We start from the raw sequence: 27,360 nt of genomic DNA on the forward strand, positions 1-27,360 counted from the left end.
CTTGTAGTACCGGGTGCTGCAGGCTTCTTTTGCCGCCTGCTGGGAATACCGGGTGCTGTAGGCTCCTTTTGCTTCACTCCTGGGAGAACCAGTTGCTGTAGTCTCCTTTTGCCGCGTGCCTGGGAGTGCCGGGTGCTGTAGGCTCGTTTTGCCATGTGCTGGGAATACCGGGCGCTTTCGGCTGGTTTTGGTTGTCGCCTGGGAGAACCGGGCGCTTTCGGCCATTTTTGCCGCGTGGCGGGAGTAGCGTGCGGTGTAGGCTGGTAGTGGTGTTTTTGGTGGGGCAGGGGTGAGGGCAGGGGCAGGTGTGTGTAGTGTGGGTTGTGTGGGTGTTGTGTGTGTGTGGGTGTGTGGGGGTGTAGGTTGTGTTGAGGGCGTTGTGGGGGCTGTAGTGTGGGTGGAGGCGCAGTGAGGTTGTGGGGTGTGTCGGGAGGGTGGTGGGCTGTGGTGGAGAGCGCTGGTGAGGGGCTGAGAGGTGCCTACAGCCATACCACCCTGAGAACGCCCGATCTCGTCTGATCTCGGAAGCTAAGCAGGGTCGGGCCCGGTTAGTACTTGGATGGGAGACCGCCTGGGAATACCGGGTGCTGTAGGCTTCTTTTGCTTCCCACCTGGGAGTACCGGGTGTTGTAGGCTTCTTTTGCCGTGTGCCGGGAATACCGGGTGCTGTAGGCTCTTTTGCTTCATGCCTTGTAGTACCGGGTGCTCTAGGCTCCTTTTGCTTCATTCCTGGGAGTACCGGGCGCTGTAGGCTCCTTTTGCCCCGTGCCGGGAGTAGCGTGTGATGTAGGCTCCTTTTGCTTCATGCCTTGTAGTACCGGGTGCTGCAGGCTTCTTTTGCTTCATGCCTGGGAGTACCGGGTGCTCTAGGCTCCTTTTGCTTCATTCCTGGGAGTACCGGGTGCTCTAGGTTCCTTTTGCTTCATGCCTTGTAGTACCGGGTGCTGCAGGCTTCTTTTGCCGCGTGCTGGGAATACCGGGTGCTGTAGGCTCCTTTTGCTTCACTCCTGGGAGAACCAGTTGCTGTAGTCTCCTTTTGCCGCGTGCCTGGGAGTGCCGGGTGCTGTAGGCTCGTTTTGCCATGTGCTGGGAATACCGGGCGCTTTCGGCTGGTTTTGGTTGTCGCCTGGGAGAACCGGGCGCTTTCGGCCGTTTTTGCCGCGTGGCGGGAGTAGCGTGCGGTGTAGGCTGGTAGTGGTGTTTTTGGTGGGGCAGGGGTGAGGGCAGGGGCAGGTGTGTGTAGTGTGGGTTGTGTGGGTGTTGTGGGTGTGTGGGGGTGTAGGTTGTGTTGAGGGCGTTGTGGGGGCTGTAGTGTGGGTGGAGGCGCGGTGAGGTTGTGGGGTGTGTCGGGAGGGTGGTGGGCTGTGGTGGAGAGCGCTGGTGAAGGGCTGAGAGGTGCCTACGGCCATACCACCCTGAGAACGCCCGATCTCGTCTGATCTCGGAAGCTAAGCAGGGTCGGGCCCGGTTAGTACTTGGATGGGAGACCGCCTGGGAATACCGGGTGCTGTAGGCTTCTTTTGCTTCCCACCTGGGAGTACCGGGTGTTGTAGGCTTCTTTTGCCGTGTGCCGGGAATACCGGGTGCTGTAGGCTCCTTTTGCTTCATGCCTTGTAGTACCGGGTGCTGTAGGCTCCTTTTGCTTCATTCCTGGGAGTACCGGGTGCTGTAGGCTCCTTTTGCTTCATTCCTGGGAGTACCGGGTGTTGTAGGCTTCTTTTGCCGTGTGCCGGGAATACCGGGTGCTGTAGGCTTCTTTTGCTTCATGCCTGGGAGTACCGGGTGCTGTAGGCTCCTTTTGCTTCATGCCTTGTAGTACCAGGTGCTGCAGGCTTCTTTTGCTTCATTCCTGGGAGTACCGGGCGCTGTAGGCTCCTTTTGCCCCGTGCCGGGAGTAGCGTGTGATGTAGGCTCCTTTTGCTTCATGCCTTGTAGTACCGGGTGCTGCAGGCTTCTTTTGCTTCATGCCTGGGAGTACCGGGTGCTCTAGGCTCCTTTTGCTTCATTCCTGGGAGTACCGGGTGCTGTAGGCTCCTTTTGCTTCATGCCTTGTAGTACCGGGTGCTGCAGGCTTCTTTTGCCGCGTGCTGGGAATACCGGGTGCTGTAGGCTCCTTTTGCTTCACTCCTGGGAGAACCAGTTGTCTGTAGTCTCCTTTTGCCGCGTGCCTGGGAGTACCGGGTGCTGTAGGCTCCTTTTGCATCACTCCTGGGAGAACCGGGCGCTTTCGGCCGGTTTTGGTTGTCGCCTGGGAGAACCGGGCGCTTTCGGCCGTTTTTGCCGCGTGGCGGGAGTAGCGTGCGGTGTAGGCTGGTAGTGGTGTTTTTGGTGGGGCAGGTGTGAGGGCAGGGGCAGGTGTGTGTAGTGTGGGTAGTGTGGGTTGTGTGGGTGTTGTGGGTGTGTGGGGGTGTAGGTTGTGTTGAGGGCGTTGTGGGGGCTGTAGTGTGGGTGGAGGCACGGTGAGGTTGTGGGGTGTGTCGGGAGGGTGGTGGGCTGTGGTGGAGAGCGCTGGTGAAGGGCTGAGAGGTGCCTACGGCCATACCACCCTGAGAACGCCCGATCTCGTCTGATCTCGGAAGCTAAGCAGGGTCGGGCCCGGTTAGTACTTGGATGGGAGACCGCCTGGGAATACCGGGTGCTGTAGGCTTCTTTTGCTTCCCACCTGGGAGTACCGGGTGTTGTAGGCTTCTTTTGCCGTGTGCCGGGAATACCGGGTGCTGTAGGCTCCTTTTGCTTCATGCCTTGTAGTACCGGGTGCTGCAGGCTTCTTTTGCTTCGTGCCTGGGAGTACCGGGTGCTCTAGGCTTCTTTTGCCGTGTGCCGGGAATACTGGGTGCTGTAGGCTCCTGTTGCTTCATGCCTTGTAGTACCGGGTGCTGTAGGCTCCTTTTGCTTCATTCCTGGGAGTACCGGGTGCTGTAGGCTTCTTTTGCTTCCCACCTGGGAGTACCGGGTGTTGCAGGCTTCTTTTGCTTCGTGCCTGGGAGTACCGGGTGCTGTAGGTTCCTTTTGCTTCATTCCTGGGAGAACCGGGCGCTTTCGGCCGGTTTTGGTTGTCGCCTGGGAGAACCGGGCGCTTTCGGCCGTTTTTGCCGCGTGGCGGGAGTAGCGTGCGGTGTAGGCTGGTAGTGGTGTTTTTGGTGGGGCAGGTGTGAGGGCAGGGGCAGGTGTGTGTAGTGTGGGTTGTGTGGGTGTTGTGTGTGTGTGGGTGTGTGGGGGTGTAGGTTGTGTTGAGGGCGTTGTGGGGGCTGTAGTGTGGGTGGAGGCGCGGTGAGGTTGTGGGGTGTGTCGGGAGGGTGGTGGGCTGTGGTGGAGAGCGCTGGTGAGGGGCTGAGAGGTGCCTACGGCCATACCACCCTGAGAATGCCCGATCTCGTCTGATCTCGGAAGCTAAGCAGGGTCGGGCCCGGTTAGTACTTGGATGGGAGACCGCCTGGGAATACCGGGTGCTGTAGGCTTCTTTTGCTTCCCACCTGGGAGTACCGGGTGTTGTAGGCTTCTTTTGCCGTGTGCCGGGAATACCGGGTGCTGTAGGCTCTTTTGCTTCATGCCTTGTAGTACCGGGTGCTGTAGGTTCCTTTTGCTTCATGCCTTGTAGTACCGGGTGCTGCAGGCTTCTTTTGCTTCGTGCCTGGGAGTACCGGGTGCTGTAGGCTTCTTTTGCTTCCCACCTGGGAGTACCGGGTGTTGTAGGCTTCTTTTGCCGTGTGTCGGGAATACCGGGTGCTGTAGGCTCCTTTTGCTTCGTGCCTTGTAGTACCGGGTACTGCAGGCTTCTTTTGCCGTGTGCCGGGAATACCGGGTGCTGTAGGCTCCTTTTGCTTCATGCCTTGTAGTACCAGGTGCTGCAGGCTTCTTTTGCTTCATGCCTGGGAGTACCGGGTGCTCTAGGCTCCTTTTGCTTCATTCCTGGGAGTACCGGGCGCTGTAGGCTCCTTTTGCCCCGTGCCGGGAGTAGCGTGTGATGTAGGCTCCTTTTGCTTCATGCCTTGTAGTACCGGGTGCTGCAGGCTTCTTTTGCTTCATGCCTGGGAGTACCGGGTGCTCTAGGCTCCTTTTGCTTCATGCCTTGTAGTACCGGGTGCTGCAGGCTTCTTTTGCCGCGTGCTGGGAATACCGGGTGCTGTAGGCTCCTTTTGCTTCACTCCTGGGAGAACCAGTTGTCTGTAGTCTCCTTTTGCCGCGTGCCTGGGAGTGCCGGGTGCTGTAGGCTCGTTTTGCCATGTGCTGGGAATACCGGGCGCTTTCGGCTGGTTTTGGTTGTCGCCTGGGAGAACCGGGCGCTTTCGGCCGTTTTTGCCGCGTGGCGGGAGTAGCGTGCGGTGTAGGCTGGTAGTGGTGTTTTTGGTGGGGCAGGGGTGAGGGCAGGGGCAGGTGTGTGTAGTGTGGGTTGTGTGGGTGTTGTGTGTGTGTGGGTGTGTGGGGGTGTAGGTTGTGTTGAGGGCGTTGTGGGGGCTGTAGTGTGGGTGGAGGCGCGGTGAGGTTGTGGGGTGTGTCGGGAGGGTGGTGGGCTGTGGTGGAGAGCGCTGGTGAGGGGCTGAGAGGTGCCTACGGCCATACCACCCTGAGAACGCCCGATCTCGTCTGATCTCGGAAGCTAAGCAGGGTCGGGCCCGGTTAGTACTTGGATGGGAGACCGCCTGGGAATACCGGGTGCTGTAGGCTTCTTTTGCTTCCCACCTGGGAGTACCGGGTGTTGTAGGCTTCTTTTGCCGTGTGCCGGGAATACCGGGTGCTGTAGGCTCTTTTGCTTCATGCCTTGTAGTACCGGGTGCTCTAGGCTCCTTTTGCTTCATTCCTGGGAGTACCGGGCGCTGTAGGCTCCTTTTGCCCCGTGCCGGGAGTAGCGTGTGATGTAGGCTCCTTTTGCTTCATGCCTTGTAGTACCGGGTGCTGCAGGCTTCTTTTGCTTCGTGCCTGGGAGTACCGGGTGCTGTAGGCTTCTTTTGCTTCCCACCTGGGAGTACCGGGTGTTGTAGGCTTCTTTTGCCGTGTGCCGGGAATACCGGGTGCTGTAGGCTCCTTTTGCTTCATGCCTTGTAGTACCGGGTGCTGCAGGCTTCTTTTGCTTCATGCCTGGGAGTACCGGGTGCTCTAGGCTCCTTTTGCTTCATGCCTTGTAGTACCGGGTGCTGCAGGCTTCTTTTGCCGCCTGCTGGGAATACCGGGTGCTGTAGGCTCCTTTTGCTTCACTCCTGGGAGAACCAGTTGCTGTAGTCTCCTTTTGCCGCGTGCCTGGGAGTGCCGGGTGCTGTAGGCTCGTTTTGCCATGTGCTGGGAATACCGGGCGCTTTCGGCTGGTTTTGGTTGTCGCCTGGGAGAACCGGGCGCTTTCGGCCATTTTTGCCGCGTGGCGGGAGTAGCGTGCGGTGTAGGCTGGTAGTGGTGTTTTTGGTGGGGCAGGTGTGAGGGCAGGGGCAGGTGTGTGTAGTGTGGGTTGTGTGGGTGTTGTGGGTGTGTGGGGGTGTAGGTTGTGTTGAGGGCGTTGTGGGGGCTGTAGTGTGGGTGGAGGCACGGTGAGGTTGTGGGGTGTGTCGGGAGGGTGGTGGGCTGTGGTGGAGAGCGCTGGTGAAGGGCTGAGAGGTGCCTACGGCCATACCACCCTGAGAACGCCCGATCTCGTCTGATCTCGGAAGCTAAGCAGGGTCGGGCCCGGTTAGTACTTGGATGGGAGACCGCCTGGGAATACCGGGTGCTGTAGGCTTCTTTTGCTTCCCACCTGGGAGTACCGGGTGTTGTAGGCTTCTTTTGCCGTGTGCCGGGAATACCGGGTGCTGTAGGCTCCTTTTGCTTCATGCCTTGTAGTACCGGGTGCTGCAGGCTTCTTTTGCTTCGTGCCTGGGAGTACCGGGTGTTGTAGGCTTCTTTTGCCGTGTGCCGGGAATACTGGGTGCTGTAGGCTCCTTTTGCTTCATGCCTTGTAGTACCGGGTGCTGTAGGCTCCTTTTGCTTCATTCCTGGGAGTACCGGGTGCTGTAGGCTTCTTTTGCTTCCCACCTGGGAGTACCGGGTGTTGCAGGCTTCTTTTGCTTCGTGCCTGGGAGTACCGGGTGCTGTAGGTTCCTTTTGCTTCATTCCTGGGAGAACCGGGCGCTTTCGGCCGGTTTTGGTTGTCGCCTGGGAGAACCGGGCGCTTTCGGCCGTTTTTGCCGCGTGGCGGGAGTAGCGTGCGGTGTAGGCTGGTAGTGGTGTTTTTGGTGGGGCAGGGGTGAGGGCAGGGGCAGGTGTGTGTAGTGTGGGTGTTGTGTGTGGGTGGGTGTGTGGGGGTGTAGGTTGTGTTGAGGGCGTTGTGGGGGCTGTAGTGTGGGTGGAGGCGCGGTGAGGTTGTGGGGTGTGTCGGGAGGGTGGTGGGCTGTGGTGGAGAGCGCTGGTGAGGGGCTGAGAGGTGCCTACGGCCATACCACCCTGAGAACGCCCGATCTCGTCTGATCTCGGAAGCTAAGCAGGGTCGGGCCCGGTTAGTACTTGGATGGGAGACCGCCTGGGAATACCGGGTGCTGTAGGCTTCTTTTGCTTCCCACCTGGGAGTACCGGGTGTTGTAGGCTTCTTTTGCCATGTGCCGGGAATACCGGGTGCTGTAGGCTCTTTTGCTTCATGCCTTGTAGTACCGGGTGCTCTAGGCTCCTTTTGCTTCATTCCTGGGAGTACCGGGCACTGTAGGCTCCTTTTGCCCCGTGCCGGGAGTAGCGTGTGATGTAGGCTCCTTTTGCTTCATGCCTTGTAGTACCGGGTGCTGCAGGCTTCTTTTGCTTCATGCCTGGGAGTACCGGGTGCTCTAGGCTCCTTTTGCTTCATGCCTTGTAGTACCGGGTGCTGCAGGCTTCTTTTGCCGCCTGCTGGGAATACCGGGTGCTGTAGGCTCCTTTTGCTTCACTCCTGGGAGAACCAGTTGCTGTAGTCTCCTTTTGCCGCGTGCCTGGGAGTGCCGGGTGCTGTAGGCTCGTTTTGCCATGTGCTGGGAATACCGGGCGCTTTCGGCTGGTTTTGGTTGTCGCCTGGGAGAACCGGGCGCTTTCGGCCATTTTTGCCGCGTGGCGGGAGTAGCGTGCGGTGTAGGCTGGTAGTGGTGTTTTTGGTGGGGCAGGGGTGAGGGCAGGGGCAGGTGTGTGTAGTGTGGGTTGTGTGGGTGTTGTGTGTGTGTGGGTGTGTGGGGGTGTAGGTTGTGTTGAGGGCGTTGTGGGGGCTGTAGTGTGGGTGGAGGCGCAGTGAGGTTGTGGGGTGTGTCGGGAGGGTGGTGGGCTGTGGTGGAGAGCGCTGGTGAGGGGCTGAGAGGTGCCTACAGCCATACCACCCTGAGAACGCCCGATCTCGTCTGATCTCGGAAGCTAAGCAGGGTCGGGCCCGGTTAGTACTTGGATGGGAGACCGCCTGGGAATACCGGGTGCTGTAGGCTTCTTTTGCTTCCCACCTGGGAGTACCGGGTGTTGTAGGCTTCTTTTGCCGTGTGCCGGGAATACCGGGTGCTGTAGGCTCTTTTGCTTCATGCCTTGTAGTACCGGGTGCTCTAGGCTCCTTTTGCTTCATTCCTGGGAGTACCGGGCGCTGTAGGCTCCTTTTGCCCCGTGCCGGGAGTAGCGTGTGATGTAGGCTCCTTTTGCTTCATGCCTTGTAGTACCGGGTGCTGCAGGCTTCTTTTGCTTCATGCCTGGGAGTACCGGGTGCTCTAGGCTCCTTTTGCTTCATTCCTGGGAGTACCGGGTGCTCTAGGTTCCTTTTGCTTCATGCCTTGTAGTACCGGGTGCTGCAGGCTTCTTTTGCCGCGTGCTGGGAATACCGGGTGCTGTAGGCTCCTTTTGCTTCACTCCTGGGAGAACCAGTTGCTGTAGTCTCCTTTTGCCGCGTGCCTGGGAGTGCCGGGTGCTGTAGGCTCGTTTTGCCATGTGCTGGGAATACCGGGCGCTTTCGGCTGGTTTTGGTTGTCGCCTGGGAGAACCGGGCGCTTTCGGCCGTTTTTGCCGCGTGGCGGGAGTAGCGTGCGGTGTAGGCTGGTAGTGGTGTTTTTGGTGGGGCAGGGGTGAGGGCAGGGGCAGGTGTGTGTAGTGTGGGTTGTGTGGGTGTTGTGGGTGTGTGGGGGTGTAGGTTGTGTTGAGGGCGTTGTGGGGGCTGTAGTGTGGGTGGAGGCGCGGTGAGGTTGTGGGGTGTGTCGGGAGGGTGGTGGGCTGTGGTGGAGAGCGCTGGTGAAGGGCTGAGAGGTGCCTACGGCCATACCACCCTGAGAACGCCCGATCTCGTCTGATCTCGGAAGCTAAGCAGGGTCGGGCCCGGTTAGTACTTGGATGGGAGACCGCCTGGGAATACCGGGTGCTGTAGGCTTCTTTTGCTTCCCACCTGGGAGTACCGGGTGTTGTAGGCTTCTTTTGCCGTGTGCCGGGAATACCGGGTGCTGTAGGCTCCTTTTGCTTCATGCCTTGTAGTACCGGGTGCTGTAGGCTCCTTTTGCTTCATTCCTGGGAGTACCGGGTGCTGTAGGCTCCTTTTGCTTCATTCCTGGGAGTACCGGGTGTTGTAGGCTTCTTTTGCCGTGTGCCGGGAATACCGGGTGCTGTAGGCTTCTTTTGCTTCATGCCTGGGAGTACCGGGTGCTGTAGGCTCCTTTTGCTTCATGCCTTGTAGTACCAGGTGCTGCAGGCTTCTTTTGCTTCATTCCTGGGAGTACCGGGCGCTGTAGGCTCCTTTTGCCCCGTGCCGGGAGTAGCGTGTGATGTAGGCTCCTTTTGCTTCATGCCTTGTAGTACCGGGTGCTGCAGGCTTCTTTTGCTTCATGCCTGGGAGTACCGGGTGCTCTAGGCTCCTTTTGCTTCATTCCTGGGAGTACCGGGTGCTGTAGGCTCCTTTTGCTTCATGCCTTGTAGTACCGGGTGCTGCAGGCTTCTTTTGCCGCGTGCTGGGAATACCGGGTGCTGTAGGCTCCTTTTGCTTCACTCCTGGGAGAACCAGTTGTCTGTAGTCTCCTTTTGCCGCGTGCCTGGGAGTACCGGGTGCTGTAGGCTCCTTTTGCATCACTCCTGGGAGAACCGGGCGCTTTCGGCCGGTTTTGGTTGTCGCCTGGGAGAACCGGGCGCTTTCGGCCGTTTTTGCCGCGTGGCGGGAGTAGCGTGCGGTGTAGGCTGGTAGTGGTGTTTTTGGTGGGGCAGGTGTGAGGGCAGGGGCAGGTGTGTGTAGTGTGGGTAGTGTGGGTTGTGTGGGTGTTGTGGGTGTGTGGGGGTGTAGGTTGTGTTGAGGGCGTTGTGGGGGCTGTAGTGTGGGTGGAGGCACGGTGAGGTTGTGGGGTGTGTCGGGAGGGTGGTGGGCTGTGGTGGAGAGCGCTGGTGAAGGGCTGAGAGGTGCCTACGGCCATACCACCCTGAGAACGCCCGATCTCGTCTGATCTCGGAAGCTAAGCAGGGTCGGGCCCGGTTAGTACTTGGATGGGAGACCGCCTGGGAATACCGGGTGCTGTAGGCTTCTTTTGCTTCCCACCTGGGAGTACCGGGTGTTGTAGGCTTCTTTTGCCGTGTGCCGGGAATACCGGGTGCTGTAGGCTCCTTTTGCTTCATGCCTTGTAGTACCGGGTGCTGCAGGCTTCTTTTGCTTCGTGCCTGGGAGTACCGGGTGCTCTAGGCTTCTTTTGCCGTGTGCCGGGAATACTGGGTGCTGTAGGCTCCTGTTGCTTCATGCCTTGTAGTACCGGGTGCTGTAGGCTCCTTTTGCTTCATTCCTGGGAGTACCGGGTGCTGTAGGCTTCTTTTGCTTCCCACCTGGGAGTACCGGGTGTTGCAGGCTTCTTTTGCTTCGTGCCTGGGAGTACCGGGTGCTGTAGGTTCCTTTTGCTTCATTCCTGGGAGAACCGGGCGCTTTCGGCCGGTTTTGGTTGTCGCCTGGGAGAACCGGGCGCTTTCGGCCGTTTTTGCCGCGTGGCGGGAGTAGCGTGCGGTGTAGGCTGGTAGTGGTGTTTTTGGTGGGGCAGGTGTGAGGGCAGGGGCAGGTGTGTGTAGTGTGGGTTGTGTGGGTGTTGTGTGTGTGTGGGTGTGTGGGGGTGTAGGTTGTGTTGAGGGCGTTGTGGGGGCTGTAGTGTGGGTGGAGGCGCGGTGAGGTTGTGGGGTGTGTCGGGAGGGTGGTGGGCTGTGGTGGAGAGCGCTGGTGAGGGGCTGAGAGGTGCCTACGGCCATACCACCCTGAGAATGCCCGATCTCGTCTGATCTCGGAAGCTAAGCAGGGTCGGGCCCGGTTAGTACTTGGATGGGAGACCGCCTGGGAATACCGGGTGCTGTAGGCTTCTTTTGCTTCCCACCTGGGAGTACCGGGTGTTGTAGGCTTCTTTTGCCGTGTGCCGGGAATACCGGGTGCTGTAGGCTCTTTTGCTTCATGCCTTGTAGTACCGGGTGCTGTAGGTTCCTTTTGCTTCATGCCTTGTAGTACCGGGTGCTGCAGGCTTCTTTTGCTTCGTGCCTGGGAGTACCGGGTGCTGTAGGCTTCTTTTGCTTCCCACCTGGGAGTACCGGGTGTTGTAGGCTTCTTTTGCCGTGTGTCGGGAATACCGGGTGCTGTAGGCTCCTTTTGCTTCGTGCCTTGTAGTACCGGGTACTGCAGGCTTCTTTTGCCGTGTGCCGGGAATACCGGGTGCTGTAGGCTCCTTTTGCTTCATGCCTTGTAGTACCAGGTGCTGCAGGCTTCTTTTGCTTCATGCCTGGGAGTACCGGGTGCTCTAGGCTCCTTTTGCTTCATTCCTGGGAGTACCGGGCGCTGTAGGCTCCTTTTGCCCCGTGCCGGGAGTAGCGTGTGATGTAGGCTCCTTTTGCTTCATGCCTTGTAGTACCGGGTGCTGCAGGCTTCTTTTGCTTCATGCCTGGGAGTACCGGGTGCTCTAGGCTCCTTTTGCTTCATGCCTTGTAGTACCGGGTGCTGCAGGCTTCTTTTGCCGCGTGCTGGGAATACCGGGTGCTGTAGGCTCCTTTTGCTTCACTCCTGGGAGAACCAGTTGTCTGTAGTCTCCTTTTGCCGCGTGCCTGGGAGTGCCGGGTGCTGTAGGCTCGTTTTGCCATGTGCTGGGAATACCGGGCGCTTTCGGCTGGTTTTGGTTGTCGCCTGGGAGAACCGGGCGCTTTCGGCCGTTTTTGCCGCGTGGCGGGAGTAGCGTGCGGTGTAGGCTGGTAGTGGTGTTTTTGGTGGGGCAGGGGTGAGGGCAGGGGCAGGTGTGTGTAGTGTGGGTTGTGTGGGTGTTGTGTGTGTGTGGGTGTGTGGGGGTGTAGGTTGTGTTGAGGGCGTTGTGGGGGCTGTAGTGTGGGTGGAGGCGCGGTGAGGTTGTGGGGTGTGTCGGGAGGGTGGTGGGCTGTGGTGGAGAGCGCTGGTGAGGGGCTGAGAGGTGCCTACGGCCATACCACCCTGAGAACGCCCGATCTCGTCTGATCTCGGAAGCTAAGCAGGGTCGGGCCCGGTTAGTACTTGGATGGGAGACCGCCTGGGAATACCGGGTGCTGTAGGCTTCTTTTGCTTCCCACCTGGGAGTACCGGGTGTTGTAGGCTTCTTTTGCCGTGTGCCGGGAATACCGGGTGCTGTAGGCTCTTTTGCTTCATGCCTTGTAGTACCGGGTGCTCTAGGCTCCTTTTGCTTCATTCCTGGGAGTACCGGGCGCTGTAGGCTCCTTTTGCCCCGTGCCGGGAGTAGCGTGTGATGTAGGCTCCTTTTGCTTCATGCCTTGTAGTACCGGGTGCTGCAGGCTTCTTTTGCTTCGTGCCTGGGAGTACCGGGTGCTGTAGGCTTCTTTTGCTTCCCACCTGGGAGTACCGGGTGTTGTAGGCTTCTTTTGCCGTGTGCCGGGAATACCGGGTGCTGTAGGCTCCTTTTGCTTCATGCCTTGTAGTACCGGGTGCTGCAGGCTTCTTTTGCTTCATGCCTGGGAGTACCGGGTGCTCTAGGCTCCTTTTGCTTCATGCCTTGTAGTACCGGGTGCTGCAGGCTTCTTTTGCCGCCTGCTGGGAATACCGGGTGCTGTAGGCTCCTTTTGCTTCACTCCTGGGAGAACCAGTTGCTGTAGTCTCCTTTTGCCGCGTGCCTGGGAGTGCCGGGTGCTGTAGGCTCGTTTTGCCATGTGCTGGGAATACCGGGCGCTTTCGGCTGGTTTTGGTTGTCGCCTGGGAGAACCGGGCGCTTTCGGCCATTTTTGCCGCGTGGCGGGAGTAGCGTGCGGTGTAGGCTGGTAGTGGTGTTTTTGGTGGGGCAGGTGTGAGGGCAGGGGCAGGTGTGTGTAGTGTGGGTTGTGTGGGTGTTGTGGGTGTGTGGGGGTGTAGGTTGTGTTGAGGGCGTTGTGGGGGCTGTAGTGTGGGTGGAGGCACGGTGAGGTTGTGGGGTGTGTCGGGAGGGTGGTGGGCTGTGGTGGAGAGCGCTGGTGAAGGGCTGAGAGGTGCCTACGGCCATACCACCCTGAGAACGCCCGATCTCGTCTGATCTCGGAAGCTAAGCAGGGTCGGGCCCGGTTAGTACTTGGATGGGAGACCGCCTGGGAATACCGGGTGCTGTAGGCTTCTTTTGCTTCCCACCTGGGAGTACCGGGTGTTGTAGGCTTCTTTTGCCGTGTGCCGGGAATACCGGGTGCTGTAGGCTCCTTTTGCTTCATGCCTTGTAGTACCGGGTGCTGCAGGCTTCTTTTGCTTCGTGCCTGGGAGTACCGGGTGTTGTAGGCTTCTTTTGCCGTGTGCCGGGAATACTGGGTGCTGTAGGCTCCTTTTGCTTCATGCCTTGTAGTACCGGGTGCTGTAGGCTCCTTTTGCTTCATTCCTGGGAGTACCGGGTGCTGTAGGCTTCTTTTGCTTCCCACCTGGGAGTACCGGGTGTTGCAGGCTTCTTTTGCTTCGTGCCTGGGAGTACCGGGTGCTGTAGGTTCCTTTTGCTTCATTCCTGGGAGAACCGGGCGCTTTCGGCCGGTTTTGGTTGTCGCCTGGGAGAACCGGGCGCTTTCGGCCGTTTTTGCCGCGTGGCGGGAGTAGCGTGCGGTGTAGGCTGGTAGTGGTGTTTTTGGTGGGGCAGGGGTGAGGGCAGGGGCAGGTGTGTGTAGTGTGGGTGTTGTGTGTGGGTGGGTGTGTGGGGGTGTAGGTTGTGTTGAGGGCGTTGTGGGGGCTGTAGTGTGGGTGGAGGCGCGGTGAGGTTGTGGGGTGTGTCGGGAGGGTGGTGGGCTGTGGTGGAGAGCGCTGGTGAGGGGCTGAGAGGTGCCTACGGCCATACCACCCTGAGAACGCCCGATCTCGTCTGATCTCGGAAGCTAAGCAGGGTCGGGCCCGGTTAGTACTTGGATGGGAGACCGCCTGGGAATACCGGGTGCTGTAGGCTTCTTTTGCTTCCCACCTGGGAGTACCGGGTGTTGTAGGCTTCTTTTGCCGTGTGCCGGGAATACCGGGTGCTGTAGGCTCTTTTGCTTCATGCCTTGTAGTACCGGGTGCTCTAGGCTCCTTTTGCTTCATTCCTGGGAGTACCGGGCGCTGTAGGCTCCTTTTGCCCCGTGCCGGGAGTAGCGTGTGATGTAGGCTCCTTTTGCTTCATGCCTTGTAGTACCGGGTGCTGCAGGCTTCTTTTGCTTCATGCCTGGGAGTACCGGGTGCTCTAGGCTCCTTTTGCTTCATGCCTTGTAGTACCGGGTGCTGCAGGCTTCTTTTGCCGCGTGCTGGGAATACCGGGTGCTGTAGGCTCCTTTTGCTTCACTCCTGGGAGAACCAGTTGTCTGTAGTCTCCTTTTGCCGCGTGCCTGGGAGTGCCGGGTGCTGTAGGCTCGTTTTGCCATTTGCTGGGAATACCGGGCGCTTTCGGCTGGTTTTGGTTGTCGCCTGGGAGAACCGGGCGCTTTCGGCCGTTTTTGCCGCGTGGCGGGAGTAGCGTGCGGTGTAGGCTGGTAGTGGTGTTTTTGGTGGGGCAGGGGTGAGGGCAGGGGCAGGTGTGTGTAGTGTGGGTTGTGTGGGTGTTGTGTGTGTGTGGGTGTGTGGGGGTGTAGGTTGTGTTGAGGGCGTTGTGGGGGCTGTAGTGTGGGTGGAGGCGCAGTGAGGTTGTGGGGTGTGTCGGGAGGGTGGTGGGCTGTGGTGGAGAGCGCTGGTGAGGGGCTGAGAGGTGCCTACGGCCATACCACCCTGAGAACGCCCGATCTCATCTGATCTCGGAAGCTAAGCAGGGTCGGGCCCGGTTAGTACTTGGATGGGAGACCGCCTGGGAATACCGGGTGCTGTAGGCTTCTTTTGCTTCCCACCTGGGAGTACCGGGTGTTGTAGGCTTCTTTTGCCGTGTGCCGGGAATACCGGGTGCTGTAGGCTCTTTTGCTTCATGCCTTGTAGTACCGGGTGCTCTAGGCTCCTTTTGCTTCATTCCTGGGAGTACCGGGCGCTGTAGGCTCCTTTTGCCCCGTGCCGGGAGTAGCGTGTGATGTAGGCTCCTTTTGCTTCATGCCTTGTAGTACCGGGTGCTGCAGGCTTCTTTTGCTTCATGCCTGGGAGTACCGGGTGCTCTAGGCTCCTTTTGCTTCATTCCTGGGAGTACCGGGTGCTCTAGGTTCCTTTTGCTTCATGCCTTGTAGTACCGGGTGCTGCAGGCTTCTTTTGCCGCGTGCTGGGAATACCGGGTGCTGTAGGCTCCTTTTGCTTCACTCCTGGGAGAACCAGTTGTCTGTAGTCTCCTTTTGCCGCGTGCCTGGGAGTGCCGGGTGCTGTAGGCTCGTTTTGCCATGTGCTGGGAATACCGGGCGCTTTCGGCTGGTTTTGGTTGTCGCCTGGGAGAACCGGGCGCTTTCGGCCGTTTTTGCCGCGTGGCGGGAGTAGCGTGCGGTGTAGGCTGGTAGTGGTGTTTTTGGTGGGGCAGGGGTGAGGGCAGGGGCAGGTGTGTGTAGTGTGGGTTGTGTGGGTGTTGTGTGTGTGTGGGTGTGTGGGGGTGTAGGTTGTGTTGAGGGCGTTGTGGGGGCTGTAGTGTGGGTGGAGGCGCGGTGAGGTTGTGGGGTGTGTCGGGAGGGTGGTGGGCTGTGGTGGAGAGCGCTGGTGAGGGGCTGAGAGGTGCCTACGGCCATACCACCCTGAGAACGCCCGATCTCGTCTGATCTCGGAAGCTAAGCAGGGTCGGGCCCGGTTAGTACTTGGATGGGAGACCGCCTGGGAATACCGGGTGCTGTAGGCTTCTTTTGCTTCCCACCTGGGAGTACCGGGTGTTGTAGGCTTCTTTTGCCGTGTGCCGGGAATACCGGGTGCTGTAGGCTCTTTTGCTTCATGCCTTGTAGTACCGGGTGCTCTAGGCTCCTTTTGCTTCATTCCTGGGAGTACCGGGCGCTGTAGGCTCCTTTTGCCCCGTGCCGGGAGTAGCGTGTGATGTAGGCTCCTTTTGCTTCATGCCTTGTAGTACCGGGTGCTGTAGGCTTCTTTTGCTTCCCACCTGGGAGTACCGGGTGTTGTAGGCTTCTTTTGCCGTGTGCCGGGAATACCGGGTGCTGTAGGCTCCTTTTGCTTCATGCCTTGTAGTACCGGGTGCTGTAGGCTCCTTTTGCTTCATGCCTTGTAGTACCGGGTGCTGCAGGCTTCTTTTGCTTCGTGCCTGGGAGTACCGGGTGCTGTAGGCTTCTTTTGCTTCCCACCTGGGAGTACCGGGTGTTGTAGGCTTCTTTTGCAGTGTGTCGGGAATACCGGGTGCTGTAGGCTCCTTTTGCTTCATGCCTTGTAGTACCAGGTGCTGCAGGCTTCTTTTGCTTCATGCCTGGGAATACCGGGTGCTGTAGGCTCCTTTTGCTTCATTCCTGGGAGTACCGGGTGCTGTAGGCTCCTTTTGCTTCATTCCTGGGAGTACCGGGTGTTGTAGGCTTCTTTTGCCGTGTGCCGGGAATACCGGGTGCTGTAGGCTCCTTTTGCTTCATGCCTTGTAGTACCAGGTGCTGCAGGCTTCTTTTGCTTCATGCCTGGGAGTACCGGGTGCTCTAGGCTCCTTTTGCTTCATTCCTGGGAGTACCGGGCGCTGTAGGCTCCTTTTGCCCCGTGCCGGGAGTAGCGTGTGATGTAGGCTCCTTTTGCTTCATGCCTTGTAGTACCGGGTGCTGCAGGCTTCTTTTGCTTCATGCCTGGGAGTACCGGGTGCTCTAGGCTCCTTTTGCTTCATGCCTTGTAGTACCGGGTGCTGCAGGCTTCTTTTGCCGCGTGCTGGGAATACCGGGTGCTGTAGGCTCCTTTTGCTTCACTCCTGGGAGAACCAGTTGTCTGTAGTCTCCTTTTGCCGCGTGCCTGGGAGTGCCGGGTGCTGTAGGCTCGTTTTGCCATGTGCTGGGAATACCGGGCGCTTTCGGCTGGTTTTGGTTGTCGCCTGGGAGAACCGGGCGCTTTCGGCCGTTTTTGCCGCGTGGCGGGAGTAGCGTGCGGTGTAGGCTGGTAGTGGTGTTTTTGGTGGGGCAGGGGTGAGGGCAGGGGCAGGTGTGTGTAGTGTGGGTTGTGTGGGTGTTGTGTGTGTGTGGGTGTGTGGGGGTGTAGGTTGTGTTGAGGGCGTTGTGGGGGCTGTAGTGTGGGTGGAGGCGCGGTGAGGTTGTGGGGTGTGTCGGGAGGGTGGTGGGCTGTGGTGGAGAGCGCTGGTGAGGGGCTGAGAGGTGCCTACGGCCATACCACCCTGAGAACGCCCGATCTCGTCTGATCTCGGAAGCTAAGCAGGGTCGGGCCCGGTTAGTACTTGGATGGGAGACCGCCTGGGAATACCGGGTGCTGTAGGCTTCTTTTGCTTCCCACCTGGGAGTACCGGGTGTTGTAGGCTTCTTTTGCCGTGTGCCGGGAATACCGGGTGCTGTAGGCTCTTTTGCTTCATGCCTTGTAGTACCGGGTGCTCTAGGCTCCTTTTGCTTCATTCCTGGGAGTACCGGGCGCTGTAGGCTCCTTTTGCCCCGTGCCGGGAGTAGCGTGTGATGTAGGCTCCTTTTGCTTCATGCCTTGTAGTACCGGGTGCTGCAGGCTTCTTTTGCTTCATGCCTGGGAGTACCGGGTGCTCTAGGCTCCTTTTGCTTCATGCCTTGTAGTACCGGGTGCTGCAGGCTTCTTTTGCCGCGTGCTGGGAATACCGGGTGCTGTAGGCTCCTTTTGCTTCACTCCTGGGAGAACCAGTTGCTGTAGTCTCCTTTTGCCGCGTGCCTGGGAGTGCCGGGTGCTGTAGGCTCGTTTTGCCATGTGCTGGGAATACCGGGCGCTTTCGGCTGGTTTTGGTTGTCGCCTGGGAGAACCGGGCGCTTTCGGCCGTTTTTGCCGCGTGGCGGGAGTAGCGTGCGGTGTAGGCTGGTAGTGGTGTTTTTGGTGGGGCAGGGGTGAGGGCAGGGGCAGGTGTGTGTAGTGTGGGTTGTGTGGGTGTTGTGTGTGTGTGGGTGTGTGGGGGTGTAGGTTGTGTTGAGGGCGTTGTGGGGGCTGTAGTGTGGGTGGAGGCGCGGTGAGGTTGTGGGGTGTGTCGGGAGGGTGGTGGGCTGTGGTGGAGAGCGCTGGTGAGGGGCTGAGAGGTGCCTACGGCCATACCACCCTGAGAACGCCCGATCTCGTCTGATCTCGGAAGCTAAGCAGGGTCGGGCCCGGTTAGTACTTGGATGGGAGACTGCCTGGGAATACCGGGTGCTGTAGGCTCCTTTTGCTTCCCACCTGGGAGTACCGGGTGCTGTAGGCTCTTTTGCTTCATGCCTTGTAGTACCGGGTGCTCTAGGCTCCTTTTGCTTCATTCCTGGGAGTACCGGGCGCTGTAGGCTCCTTTTGCCCCGTGCCGGGAGTAGCGTGTGATGTAGGCTCCTTTTGCTTCATGCCTTGTAGTACCGGGTGCTGCAGGCTTCTTTTGCTTCGTGCCTGGGAGTACCGGGTGCTGTAGGCTTCTTTTGCTTCCCACCTGGGAGTACCGGGTGTTGTAGGCTTCTTTTGCCGTGTGCCGGGAATACCGGGTGCTGTAGGCTCCTTTTGCTTCATGCCTTGTAGTACCGGGTGCTGCAGGCTTCTTTTGCTTCATGCCTGGGAGTACCGGGTGCTCTAGGCTCCTTTTGCTTCATGCCTTGTAGTACCGGGTGCTGCAGGCTTCTTTTGCCGCGTGCTGGGAATACCGGGTGCTGTAGGCTCCTTTTGCTTCACTCCTGGGAGAACCAGTTGCTGTAGTCTCCTTTTGCCGCGTGCCTGGGAGTGCCGGGTGCTGTAGGCTCGTTTTGCCATTTGCTGGGAATACCGGGCGCTTTCGGCTGGTTTTGGTTGTCGCCTGGGAGAACCGGGCGCTTTCGGCCGTTTTTGCCGCGTGGCGGGAGTAGCGTGCGGTGTAGGCTGGTAGTGGTGTTTTTGGTGGGGCAGGTGTGAGGGCAGGGGCAGGTGTGTGTAGTGTGGGTTGTGTGGGTGTTGTGTGTGTGTGGGTGTGTGGGGGTGTAGGTTGTGTTGAGGGCGTTGTGGGGGCTGTAGTGTGGGTGGAGGCGCGGTGAGGTTGTGGGGTGTGTCGGGAGGGTGGTGGGCTGTGGTGGAGAGCGCTGGTGAGGGGCTGAGAGGTGCCTACGGCCATACCACCCTGAGAACGCCCGATCTCGTCTGATCTCAGAAGCTAAGCAGGGTCGGGCCCGGTTAGTACTTGGATGGGAGACCGCCTGGGAATACCGGGTGCTGTAGGCTTCTTTTGCTTCCCACCTGGGAGTACCGGGTGTTGTAGGCTTCTTTTGCCATGTGCCGGGAATACCGGGTGCTGTAGGCTCTTTTGCTTCATGCCTTGTAGTACCGGGTGCTCTAGGCTCCTTTTGCTTCATTCCTGGGAGTACCGGGCACTGTAGGCTCCTTTTGCCCCGTGCCGGGAGTAGCGTGTGATGTAGGCTCCTTTTGCTTCATGCCTTGTAGTACCGGGTGCTGCAGGCTTCTTTTGCTTCATGCCTGGGAGTACCGGGTGCTCTAGGCTCCTTTTGCTTCATGCCTTGTAGTACCGGGTGCTGCAGGCTTCTTTTGCCGCCTGCTGGGAATACCGGGTGCTGTAGGCTCCTTTTGCTTCACTCCTGGGAGAACCAGTTGCTGTAGTCTCCTTTTGCCGCGTGCCTGGGAGTGCCGGGTGCTGTAGGCTCGTTTTGCCATGTGCTGGGAATACCGGGCGCTTTCGGCTGGTTTTGGTTGTCGCCTGGGAGAACCGGGCGCTTTCGGCCATTTTTGCCGCGTGGCGGGAGTAGCGTGCGGTGTAGGCTGGTAGTGGTGTTTTTGGTGGGGCAGGGGTGAGGGCAGGGGCAGGTGTGTGTAGTGTGGGTTGTGTGGGTGTTGTGTGTGTGTGGGTGTGTGGGGGTGTAGGTTGTGTTGAGGGCGTTGTGGGGGCTGTAGTGTGGGTGGAGGCGCGGTGAGGTTGTGGGGTGTGTCGGGAGGGTGGTGGGCTGTGGTGGAGAGCGCTGGTGAGGGGCTGAGAGGTGCCTACAGCCATACCACCCTGAGAACGCCCGATCTCGTCTGATCTCGGAAGCTAAGCAGGGTCGGGCCCGGTTAGTACTTGGATGGGAGACCGCCTGGGAATACCGGGTGCTGTAGGCTTCTTTTGCTTCCCACCTGGGAGTACCGGGTGTTGTAGGCTTCTTTTGCCGTGTGCCGGGAATACCGGGTGCTGTAGGCTCTTTTGCTTCATGCCTTGTAGTACCGGGTGCTCTAGGCTCCTTTTGCTTCATTCCTGGGAGTACCGGGCGCTGTAGGCTCCTTTTGCCCCGTGCCGGGAGTAGCGTGTGATGTAGGCTCCTTTTGCTTCATGCCTTGTAGTACCGGGTGCTGCAGGCTTCTTTTGCTTCATGCCTGGGAGTACCGGGTGCTCTAGGCTCCTTTTGCTTCATTCCTGGGAGTACCGGGTGCTCTAGGTTCCTTTTGCTTCATGCCTTGTAGTACCGGGTGCTGCAGGCTTCTTTTGCCGCGTGCTGGGAATACCGGGTGCTGTAGGCTCCTTTTGCTTCACTCCTGGGAGAACCAGTTGCTGTAGTCTCCTTTTGCCGCGTGCCTGGGAGTGCCGGGTGCTGTAGGCTCGTTTTGCCATGTGCTGGGAATACCGGGCGCTTTCGGCTGGTTTTGGTTGTCGCCTGGGAGAACCGGGCGCTTTCGGCCGTTTTTGCCGCGTGGCGGGAGTAGCGTGCGGTGTAGGCTGGTAGTGGTGTTTTTGGTGGGGCAGGGGTGAGGGCAGGGGCAGGTGTGTGTAGTGTGGGTTGTGTGGGTGTTGTGGGTGTGTGGGGGTGTAGGTTGTGTTGAGGGCGTTGTGGGGGCTGTAGTGTGGGTGGAGGCGCGGTGAGGTTGTGGGGTGTGTCGGGAGGGTGGTGGGCTGTGGTGGAGAGCGCTGGTGAAGGGCTGAGAGGTGCCTACGGCCATACCACCCTGAGAACGCCCGATCTCGTCTGATCTCGGAAGCTAAGCAGGGTCGGGCCCGGTTAGTACTTGGATGGGAGACCGCCTGGGAATACCGGGTGCTGTAGGCTTCTTTTGCTTCCCACCTGGGAGTACCGGGTGTTGTAGGCTTCTTTTGCCGTGTGCCGGGAATACCGGGTGCTGTAGGCTCCTTTTGCTTCATGCCTTGTAGTACCGGGTGCTGTAGGCTCCTTTTGCTTCATTCCTGGGAGTACCGGGTGCTGTAGGCTCCTTTTGCTTCATTCCTGGGAGTACCGGGTGTTGTAGGCTTCTTTTGCCGTGTGCCGGGAATACCGGGTGCTGTAGGCTTCTTTTGCTTCATGCCTGGGAGTACCGGGTGCTGTAGGCTCCTTTTGCTTCATGCCTTGTAGTACCAGGTGCTGCAGGCTTCTTTTGCTTCATTCCTGGGAGTACCGGGCGCTGTAGGCTCCTTTTGCCCCGTGCCGGGAGTAGCGTGTGATGTAGGCTCCTTTTGCTTCATGCCTTGTAGTACCGGGTGCTGCAGGCTTCTTTTGCTTCATGCCTGGGAGTACCGGGTGCTCTAGGCTCCTTTTGCTTCATTCCTGGGAGTACCGGGTGCTGTAGGCTCCTTTTGCTTCATGCCTTGTAGTACCGGGTGCTGCAGGCTTCTTTTGCCGCGTGCTGGGAATACCGGGTGCTGTAGGCTCCTTTTGCTTCACTCCTGGGAGAACCAGTTGTCTGTAGTCTCCTTTTGCCGCGTGCCTGGGAGTACCGGGTGCTGTAGGCTCCTTTTGCATCACTCCTGGGAGAACCGGGCGCTTTCGGCCGGTTTTGGTTGTCGCCTGGGAGAACCGGGCGCTTTCGGCCGTTTTTGCCGCGTGGCGGGAGTAGCGTGCGGTGTAGGCTGGTAGTGGTGTTTTTGGTGGGGCAGGTGTGAGGGCAGGGGCAGGTGTGTGTAGTGTGGGTAGTGTGGGTTGTGTGGGTGTTGTGGGTGTGTGGGGGTGTAGGTTGTGTTGAGGGCGTTGTGGGGGCTGTAGTGTGGGTGGAGGCACGGTGAGGTTGTGGGGTGTGTCGGGAGGGTGGTGGGCTGTGGTGGAGAGCGCTGGTGAAGGGCTGAGAGGTGCCTACGGCCATACCACCCTGAGAACGCCCGATCTCGTCTGATCTCGGAAGCTAAGCAGGGTCGGGCCCGGTTAGTACTTGGATGGGAGACCGCCTGGGAATACCGGGTGCTGTAGGCTTCTTTTGCTTCCCACCTGGGAGTACCGGGTGTTGTAGGCTTCTTTTGCCGTGTGCCGGGAATACCGGGTGCTGTAGGCTCCTTTTGCTTCATGCCTTGTAGTACCGGGTGCTGCAGGCTTCTTTTGCTTCGTGCCTGGGAGTACCGGGTGCTCTAGGCTTCTTTTGCCGTGTGCCGGGAATACTGGGTGCTGTAGGCTCCTGTTGCTTCATGCCTTGTAGTACCGGGTGCTGTAGGCTCCTTTTGCTTCATTCCTGGGAGTACCGGGTGCTGTAGGCTTCTTTTGCTTCCCACCTGGGAGTACCGGGTGTTGCAGGCTTCTTTTGCTTCGTGCCTGGGAGTACCGGGTGCTGTAGGTTCCTTTTGCTTCATTCCTGGGAGAACCGGGCGCTTTCGGCCGGTTTTGGTTGTCGCCTGGGAGAACCGGGCGCTTTCGGCCGTTTTTGCCGCGTGGCGGGAGTAGCGTGCGGTGTAGGCTGGTAGTGGTGTTTTTGGTGGGGCAGGTGTGAGGGCAGGGGCAGGTGTGTGTAGTGTGGGTTGTGTGGGTGTTGTGTGTGTGTGGGTGTGTGGGGGTGTAGGTTGTGTTGAGGGCGTTGTGGGGGCTGTAGTGTGGGTGGAGGCGCGGTGAGGTTGTGGGGTGTGTCGGGAGGGTGGTGGGCTGTGGTGGAGAGCGCTGGTGAGGGGCTGAGAGGTGCCTACGGCCATACCACCCTGAGAATGCCCGATCTCGTCTGATCTCGGAAGCTAAGCAGGGTCGGGCCCGGTTAGTACTTGGATGGGAGACCGCCTGGGAATACCGGGTGCTGTAGGCTTCTTTTGCTTCCCACCTGGGAGTACCGGGTGTTGTAGGCTTCTTTTGCCGTGTGCCGGGAATACCGGGTGCTGTAGGCTCTTTTGCTTCATGCCTTGTAGTACCGGGTGCTGTAGGTTCCTTTTGCTTCATGCCTTGTAGTACCGGGTGCTGCAGGCTTCTTTTGCTTCGTGCCTGGGAGTACCGGGTGCTGTAGGCTTCTTTTGCTTCCCACCTGGGAGTACCGGGTGTTGTAGGCTTCTTTTGCCGTGTGTCGGGAATACCGGGTGCTGTAGGCTCCTTTTGCTTCGTGCCTTGTAGTACCGGGTACTGCAGGCTTCTTTTGCCGTGTGCCGGGAATACCGGGTGCTGTAGGCTCCTTTTGCTTCATGCCTTGTAGTACCAGGTGCTGCAGGCTTCTTTTGCTTCATGCCTGGGAGTACCGGGTGCTCTAGGCTCCTTTTGCTTCATTCCTGGGAGTACCGGGCGCTGTAGGCTCCTTTTGCCCCGTGCCGGGAGTAGCGTGTGATGTAGGCTCCTTTTGCTTCATGCCTTGTAGTACCGGGTGCTGCAGGCTTCTTTTGCTTCATGCCTGGGAGTACCGGGTGCTCTAGGCTCCTTTTGCTTCATGCCTTGTAGTACCGGGTGCTGCAGGCTTCTTTTGCCGCGTGCTGGGAATACCGGGTGCTGTAGGCTCCTTTTGCTTCACTCCTGGGAGAACCAGTTGTCTGTAGTCTCCTTTTGCCGCGTGCCTGGGAGTGCCGGGTGCTGTAGGCTCGTTTTGCCATGTGCTGGGAATACCGGGCGCTTTCGGCTGGTTTTGGTTGTCGCCTGGGAGAACCGGGCGCTTTCGGCCGTTTTTGCCGCGTGGCGGGAGTAGCGTGCGGTGTAGGCTGGTAGTGGTGTTTTTGGTGGGGCAGGGGTGAGGGCAGGGGCAGGTGTGTGTAGTGTGGGTTGTGTGGGTGTTGTGTGTGTGTGGGTGTGTGGGGGTGTAGGTTGTGTTGAGGGCGTTGTGGGGGCTGTAGTGTGGGTGGAGGCGCGGTGAGGTTGTGGGGTGTGTCGGGAGGGTGGTGGGCTGTGGTGGAGAGCGCTGGTGAGGGGCTGAGAGGTGCCTACGGCCATACCACCCTGAGAACGCCCGATCTCGTCTGATCTCGGAAGCTAAGCAGGGTCGGGCCCGGTTAGTACTTGGATGGGAGACCGCCTGGGAATACCGGGTGCTGTAGGCTTCTTTTGCTTCCCACCTGGGAGTACCGGGTGTTGTAGGCTTCTTTTGCCGTGTGCCGGGAATACCGGGTGCTGTAGGCTCTTTTGCTTCATGCCTTGTAGTACCGGGTGCTCTAGGCTCCTTTTGCTTCATTCCTGGGAGTACCGGGCGCTGTAGGCTCCTTTTGCCCCGTGCCGGGAGTAGCGTGTGATGTAGGCTCCTTTTGCTTCATGCCTTGTAGTACCGGGTGCTGCAGGCTTCTTTTGCTTCGTGCCTGGGAGTACCGGGTGCTGTAGGCTTCTTTTGCTTCCCACCTGGGAGTACCGGGTGTTGTAGGCTTCTTTTGCCGTGTGCCGGGAATACCGGGTGCTGTAGGCTCCTTTTGCTTCATGCCTTGTAGTACCGGGTGCTGCAGGCTTCTTTTGCTTCATGCCTGGGAGTACCGGGTGCTCTAGGCTCCTTTTGCTTCATGCCTTGTAGTACCGGGTGCTGCAGGCTTCTTTTGCCGCCTGCTGGGAATACCGGGTGCTGTAGGCTCCTTTTGCTTCACTCCTGGGAGAACCAGTTGCTGTAGTCTCCTTTTGCCGCGTGCCTGGGAGTGCCGGGTGCTGTAGGCTCGTTTTGCCATGTGCTGGGAATACCGGGCGCTTTCGGCTGGTTTTGGTTGTCGCCTGGGAGAACCGGGCGCTTTCGGCCATTTTTGCCGCGTGGCGGGAGTAGCGTGCGGTGTAGGCTGGTAGTGGTGTTTTTGGTGGGGCAGGTGTGAGGGCAGGGGCAGGTGTGTGTAGTGTGGGTTGTGTGGGTGTTGTGGGTGTGTGGGGGTGTAGGTTGTGTTGAGGGCGTTGTGGGGGCTGTAGTGTGGGTGGAGGCACGGTGAGGTTGTGGGGTGTGTCGGGAGGGTGGTGGGCTGTGGTGGAGAGCGCTGGTGAAGGGCTGAGAGGTGCCTACGGCCATACCACCCTGAGAACGCCCGATCTCGTCTGATCTCGGAAGCTAAGCAGGGTCGGGCCCGGTTAGTACTTGGATGGGAGACCGCCTGGGAATACCGGGTGCTGTAGGCTTCTTTTGCTTCCCACCTGGGAGTACCGGGTGTTGTAGGCTTCTTTTGCCGTGTGCCGGGAATACCGGGTGCTGTAGGCTCCTTTTGCTTCATGCCTTGTAGTACCGGGTGCTGCAGGCTTCTTTTGCTTCGTGCCTGGGAGTACCGGGTGTTGTAGGCTTCTTTTGCCGTGTGCCGGGAATACTGGGTGCTGTAGGCTCCTTTTGCTTCATGCCTTGTAGTACCGGGTGCTGTAGGCTCCTTTTGCTTCATTCCTGGGAGTACCGGGTGCTGTAGGCTTCTTTTGCTTCCCACCTGGGAGTACCGGGTGTTGCAGGCTTCTTTTGCTTCGTGCCTGGGAGTACCGGGTGCTGTAGGTTCCTTTTGCTTCATTCCTGGGAGAACCGGGCGCTTTCGGCCGGTTTTGGTTGTCGCCTGGGAGAACCGGGCGCTTTCGGCCGTTTTTGCCGCGTGGCGGGAGTAGCGTGCGGTGTAGGCTGGTAGTGGTGTTTTTGGTGGGGCAGGGGTGAGGGCAGGGGCAGGTGTGTGTAGTGTGGGTGTTGTGTGTGGGTGGGTGTGTGGGGGTGTAGGTTGTGTTGAGGGCGTTGTGGGGGCTGTAGTGTGGGTGGAGGCGCGGTGAGGTTGTGGGGTGTGTCGGGAGGGTGGTGGGCTGTGGTGGAGAGCGCTGGTGAGGGGCTGAGAGGTGCCTACGGCCATACCACCCTGAGAACGCCCGATCTCGTCTGATCTCGGAAGCTAAGCAGGGTCGGGCCCGGTTAGTACTTGGATGGGAGACCGCCTGGGAATACCGGGTGCTGTAGGCTTCTTTTGCTTCCCACCTGGGAGTACCGGGTGTTGTAGGCTTCTTTTGCCGTGTGCCGGGAATACCGGGTGCTGTAGGCTCTTTTGCTTCATGCCTTGTAGTACCGGGTGCTCTAGGCTCCTTTTGCTTCATTCCTGGGAGTACCGGGCGCTGTAGGCTCCTTTTGCCCCGTGCCGGGAGTAGCGTGTGATGTAGGCTCCTTTTGCTTCATGCCTTGTAGTACCGGGTGCTGCAGGCTTCTTTTGCTTCATGCCTGGGAGTACCGGGTGCTCTAGGCTCCTTTTGCTTCATGCCTTGTAGTACCGGGTGCTGCAGGCTTCTTTTGCCGCGTGCTGGGAATACCGGGTGCTGTAGGCTCCTTTTGCTTCACTCCTGGGAGAACCAGTTGTCTGTAGTCTCCTTTTGCCGCGTGCCTGGGAGTGCCGGGTGCTGTAGGCTCGTTTTGCCATGTGCTGGGAATACCGGGCGCTTTCGGCTGGTTTTGGTTGTCGCCTGGGAGAACCGGGCGCTTTCGGCCGTTTTTGCCGCGTGGCGGGAGTAGCGTGCGGTGTAGGCTGGTAGTGGTGTTTTTGGTGGGGCAGGGGTGAGGGCAGGGGCAGGTGTGTGTAGTTTGGGTTGTGTGGGTGTTGTGTGTGTGTGGGTGTGTGGGGGTGTAGGTTGTGTTGAGGGCGTTGTGGGGGCTGTAGTGTGGGTGGAGGCGCGGTGAGGTTGTGGGGTGTGTCGGGAGGGTGGTGGGCTGTGGTGGAGAGCGCTGGTGAGGGGCTGAGAGGTGCCTACGGCCATACCACCCTGAGAACGCCCGATCTCGTCTGATCTCGGAAGCTAAGCAGGGTCGGGCCCGGTTAGTACTTGGATGGGAGACCGCCTGGGAATACCGGGTGCTGTAGGCTCCTTTTGCTTCCCACCTGGGAGTACCGGGTGTTGTAGGCTTCTTTTGCCGTGTGCCGGGAATACCGGGTGCTGTAGGCTCTTTTGCTTCATGCCTTGTAGTACCGGGTGCTCTAGGCTCCTTTTGCTTCATTCCTGGGAGTACCGGGCGCTGTAGGCTCCTTTTGCCCCGTGCCGGGAGTAGCGTGTGATGTAGGCTCCTTTTGCTTCATGCCTTGTAGTACCGGGTGCTGCAGGCTTCTTTTGCTTCGTGCCTGGGAGTACCGGGTGCTGTAGGCTTCTTTTGCTTCCCACCTGGGAGTACCGGGTGTTGTAGGCTTCTTTTGCCGTGTGCCGGGAATACCGGGTGCTGTAGGCTCCTTTTGCTTCATGCCTTGTAGTACCGGGTGCTGCAGGCTTCTTTTGCTTCATGCCTGGGAGTACCGGGTGCTCTAGGCTCCTTTTGCTTCATGCCTTGTAGTACCGGGTGCTGCAGGCTTCTTTTGCCGCGTGCTGGGAATACCGGGTGCTGTAGGCTCCTTTTGCTTCACTCCTGGGAGAACCAGTTGCTGTAGTCTCCTTTTGCCGCGTGCCTGGGAGTGCCGGGTGCTGTAGGCTCGTTTTGCCATTTGCTGGGAATACCGGGCGCTTTCGGCTGGTTTTGGTTGTCGCCTGGGAGAACCGGGCGCTTTCGGCCGTTTTTGCCGCGTGGCGGGAGTAGCGTGCGGTGTAGGCTGGTAGTGGTGTTTTTGGTGGGGCAGGTGTGAGGGCAGGGGCAGGTGTGTGTAGTGTGGGTTGTGTGGGTGTTGTGTGTGTGTGGGTGTGTGGGGGTGTAGGTTGTGTTGAGGGCGTTGTGGGGGCTGTAGTGTGGGTGGAGGCGCGGTGAGGTTGTGGGGTGTGTCGGGAGGGTGGTGGGCTGTGATGGAGAGCGCTGGTGAGGGGCTGAGAGGTGCCTACGGCCATACCACCCTGAGAACGCCCGATCTCGTCTGATCTCGGAAGCTAAGCAGGGTCGGGCCCGGTTAGTACTTGGATGGGAGACCGCCTGGGAATACCGGGTGCTGTAGGCTTCTTTTGCTTCCCACCTGGGAGTACCGGGTGTTGTAGGCTTCT

General features: G+C 59.1%; 28 non-coding genes across 28 annotated transcripts; all 28 read left to right on the forward strand.

The window, feature by feature from the left end:
- The first annotated feature begins 477 nt into the window (after nucleotides 1-477).
- On the forward strand, nucleotides 478-596 carry LOC137480350 (5S ribosomal RNA). Its single transcript, XR_011002844.1, has one exon. It is a non-coding gene; the product is annotated as a 5S ribosomal RNA (ribosomal RNA).
- Nucleotides 597-1,397: 801 nt separating this feature from the next.
- On the forward strand, nucleotides 1,398-1,516 carry LOC137480319 (5S ribosomal RNA). Its single transcript, XR_011002814.1, has one exon. It is a non-coding gene; the product is annotated as a 5S ribosomal RNA (ribosomal RNA).
- A 1,012-nt stretch (nucleotides 1,517-2,528) lies between these two features.
- LOC137480320 (5S ribosomal RNA) lies at nucleotides 2,529-2,647 on the forward strand. The gene has a single exon (XR_011002815.1). It is a non-coding gene; the product is annotated as a 5S ribosomal RNA (ribosomal RNA).
- A 692-nt stretch (nucleotides 2,648-3,339) lies between these two features.
- LOC137480353 (5S ribosomal RNA) lies at nucleotides 3,340-3,458 on the forward strand. Its single transcript, XR_011002847.1, has one exon. It is a non-coding gene; the product is annotated as a 5S ribosomal RNA (ribosomal RNA).
- Nucleotides 3,459-4,546: 1,088 nt separating this feature from the next.
- Nucleotides 4,547-4,665, forward strand: LOC137480321 (5S ribosomal RNA). Its single transcript, XR_011002816.1, has one exon. It is a non-coding gene; the product is annotated as a 5S ribosomal RNA (ribosomal RNA).
- Nucleotides 4,666-5,585: 920 nt separating this feature from the next.
- LOC137480322 (5S ribosomal RNA) lies at nucleotides 5,586-5,704 on the forward strand. Its single transcript, XR_011002817.1, has one exon. It is a non-coding gene; the product is annotated as a 5S ribosomal RNA (ribosomal RNA).
- A 683-nt stretch (nucleotides 5,705-6,387) lies between these two features.
- On the forward strand, nucleotides 6,388-6,506 carry LOC137480323 (5S ribosomal RNA). The gene has a single exon (XR_011002818.1). It is a non-coding gene; the product is annotated as a 5S ribosomal RNA (ribosomal RNA).
- Nucleotides 6,507-7,275: 769 nt separating this feature from the next.
- Nucleotides 7,276-7,394, forward strand: LOC137480351 (5S ribosomal RNA). The gene has a single exon (XR_011002845.1). It is a non-coding gene; the product is annotated as a 5S ribosomal RNA (ribosomal RNA).
- Nucleotides 7,395-8,195: 801 nt separating this feature from the next.
- Nucleotides 8,196-8,314, forward strand: LOC137480324 (5S ribosomal RNA). The gene has a single exon (XR_011002819.1). It is a non-coding gene; the product is annotated as a 5S ribosomal RNA (ribosomal RNA).
- Nucleotides 8,315-9,326: 1,012 nt separating this feature from the next.
- LOC137480325 (5S ribosomal RNA) lies at nucleotides 9,327-9,445 on the forward strand. The gene has a single exon (XR_011002820.1). It is a non-coding gene; the product is annotated as a 5S ribosomal RNA (ribosomal RNA).
- Nucleotides 9,446-10,137: 692 nt separating this feature from the next.
- Nucleotides 10,138-10,256, forward strand: LOC137480354 (5S ribosomal RNA). Its single transcript, XR_011002848.1, has one exon. It is a non-coding gene; the product is annotated as a 5S ribosomal RNA (ribosomal RNA).
- A 1,088-nt stretch (nucleotides 10,257-11,344) lies between these two features.
- Nucleotides 11,345-11,463, forward strand: LOC137480327 (5S ribosomal RNA). Its single transcript, XR_011002822.1, has one exon. It is a non-coding gene; the product is annotated as a 5S ribosomal RNA (ribosomal RNA).
- A 920-nt stretch (nucleotides 11,464-12,383) lies between these two features.
- On the forward strand, nucleotides 12,384-12,502 carry LOC137480328 (5S ribosomal RNA). Its single transcript, XR_011002823.1, has one exon. It is a non-coding gene; the product is annotated as a 5S ribosomal RNA (ribosomal RNA).
- A 683-nt stretch (nucleotides 12,503-13,185) lies between these two features.
- On the forward strand, nucleotides 13,186-13,304 carry LOC137480329 (5S ribosomal RNA). Its single transcript, XR_011002824.1, has one exon. It is a non-coding gene; the product is annotated as a 5S ribosomal RNA (ribosomal RNA).
- A 770-nt stretch (nucleotides 13,305-14,074) lies between these two features.
- LOC137480286 (5S ribosomal RNA) lies at nucleotides 14,075-14,193 on the forward strand. Its single transcript, XR_011002780.1, has one exon. It is a non-coding gene; the product is annotated as a 5S ribosomal RNA (ribosomal RNA).
- An 810-nt stretch (nucleotides 14,194-15,003) lies between these two features.
- On the forward strand, nucleotides 15,004-15,122 carry LOC137480330 (5S ribosomal RNA). Its single transcript, XR_011002825.1, has one exon. It is a non-coding gene; the product is annotated as a 5S ribosomal RNA (ribosomal RNA).
- A 1,446-nt stretch (nucleotides 15,123-16,568) lies between these two features.
- Nucleotides 16,569-16,687, forward strand: LOC137480331 (5S ribosomal RNA). Its single transcript, XR_011002826.1, has one exon. It is a non-coding gene; the product is annotated as a 5S ribosomal RNA (ribosomal RNA).
- A 769-nt stretch (nucleotides 16,688-17,456) lies between these two features.
- LOC137480291 (5S ribosomal RNA) lies at nucleotides 17,457-17,575 on the forward strand. The gene has a single exon (XR_011002786.1). It is a non-coding gene; the product is annotated as a 5S ribosomal RNA (ribosomal RNA).
- An 889-nt stretch (nucleotides 17,576-18,464) lies between these two features.
- Nucleotides 18,465-18,583, forward strand: LOC137480294 (5S ribosomal RNA). Its single transcript, XR_011002789.1, has one exon. It is a non-coding gene; the product is annotated as a 5S ribosomal RNA (ribosomal RNA).
- Nucleotides 18,584-19,352: 769 nt separating this feature from the next.
- LOC137480352 (5S ribosomal RNA) lies at nucleotides 19,353-19,471 on the forward strand. Its single transcript, XR_011002846.1, has one exon. It is a non-coding gene; the product is annotated as a 5S ribosomal RNA (ribosomal RNA).
- Nucleotides 19,472-20,272: 801 nt separating this feature from the next.
- LOC137480332 (5S ribosomal RNA) lies at nucleotides 20,273-20,391 on the forward strand. The gene has a single exon (XR_011002827.1). It is a non-coding gene; the product is annotated as a 5S ribosomal RNA (ribosomal RNA).
- Nucleotides 20,392-21,403: 1,012 nt separating this feature from the next.
- On the forward strand, nucleotides 21,404-21,522 carry LOC137480333 (5S ribosomal RNA). Its single transcript, XR_011002828.1, has one exon. It is a non-coding gene; the product is annotated as a 5S ribosomal RNA (ribosomal RNA).
- A 692-nt stretch (nucleotides 21,523-22,214) lies between these two features.
- On the forward strand, nucleotides 22,215-22,333 carry LOC137480287 (5S ribosomal RNA). Its single transcript, XR_011002781.1, has one exon. It is a non-coding gene; the product is annotated as a 5S ribosomal RNA (ribosomal RNA).
- A 1,088-nt stretch (nucleotides 22,334-23,421) lies between these two features.
- LOC137480334 (5S ribosomal RNA) lies at nucleotides 23,422-23,540 on the forward strand. Its single transcript, XR_011002829.1, has one exon. It is a non-coding gene; the product is annotated as a 5S ribosomal RNA (ribosomal RNA).
- Nucleotides 23,541-24,460: 920 nt separating this feature from the next.
- On the forward strand, nucleotides 24,461-24,579 carry LOC137480335 (5S ribosomal RNA). Its single transcript, XR_011002830.1, has one exon. It is a non-coding gene; the product is annotated as a 5S ribosomal RNA (ribosomal RNA).
- A 683-nt stretch (nucleotides 24,580-25,262) lies between these two features.
- On the forward strand, nucleotides 25,263-25,381 carry LOC137480336 (5S ribosomal RNA). Its single transcript, XR_011002831.1, has one exon. It is a non-coding gene; the product is annotated as a 5S ribosomal RNA (ribosomal RNA).
- A 770-nt stretch (nucleotides 25,382-26,151) lies between these two features.
- On the forward strand, nucleotides 26,152-26,270 carry LOC137480338 (5S ribosomal RNA). The gene has a single exon (XR_011002833.1). It is a non-coding gene; the product is annotated as a 5S ribosomal RNA (ribosomal RNA).
- A 928-nt stretch (nucleotides 26,271-27,198) lies between these two features.
- LOC137480339 (5S ribosomal RNA) lies at nucleotides 27,199-27,317 on the forward strand. Its single transcript, XR_011002834.1, has one exon. It is a non-coding gene; the product is annotated as a 5S ribosomal RNA (ribosomal RNA).
- The last annotated feature ends 43 nt before the right edge of the window (nucleotides 27,318-27,360 follow it).

This window comes from Anomalospiza imberbis, chromosome 10, assembly GCF_031753505.1.
Source record: "Anomalospiza imberbis isolate Cuckoo-Finch-1a 21T00152 chromosome 10, ASM3175350v1, whole genome shotgun sequence".
In the NCBI taxonomy this organism is placed as follows: Eukaryota; Metazoa; Chordata; class Aves; order Passeriformes; family Viduidae; genus Anomalospiza; species Anomalospiza imberbis.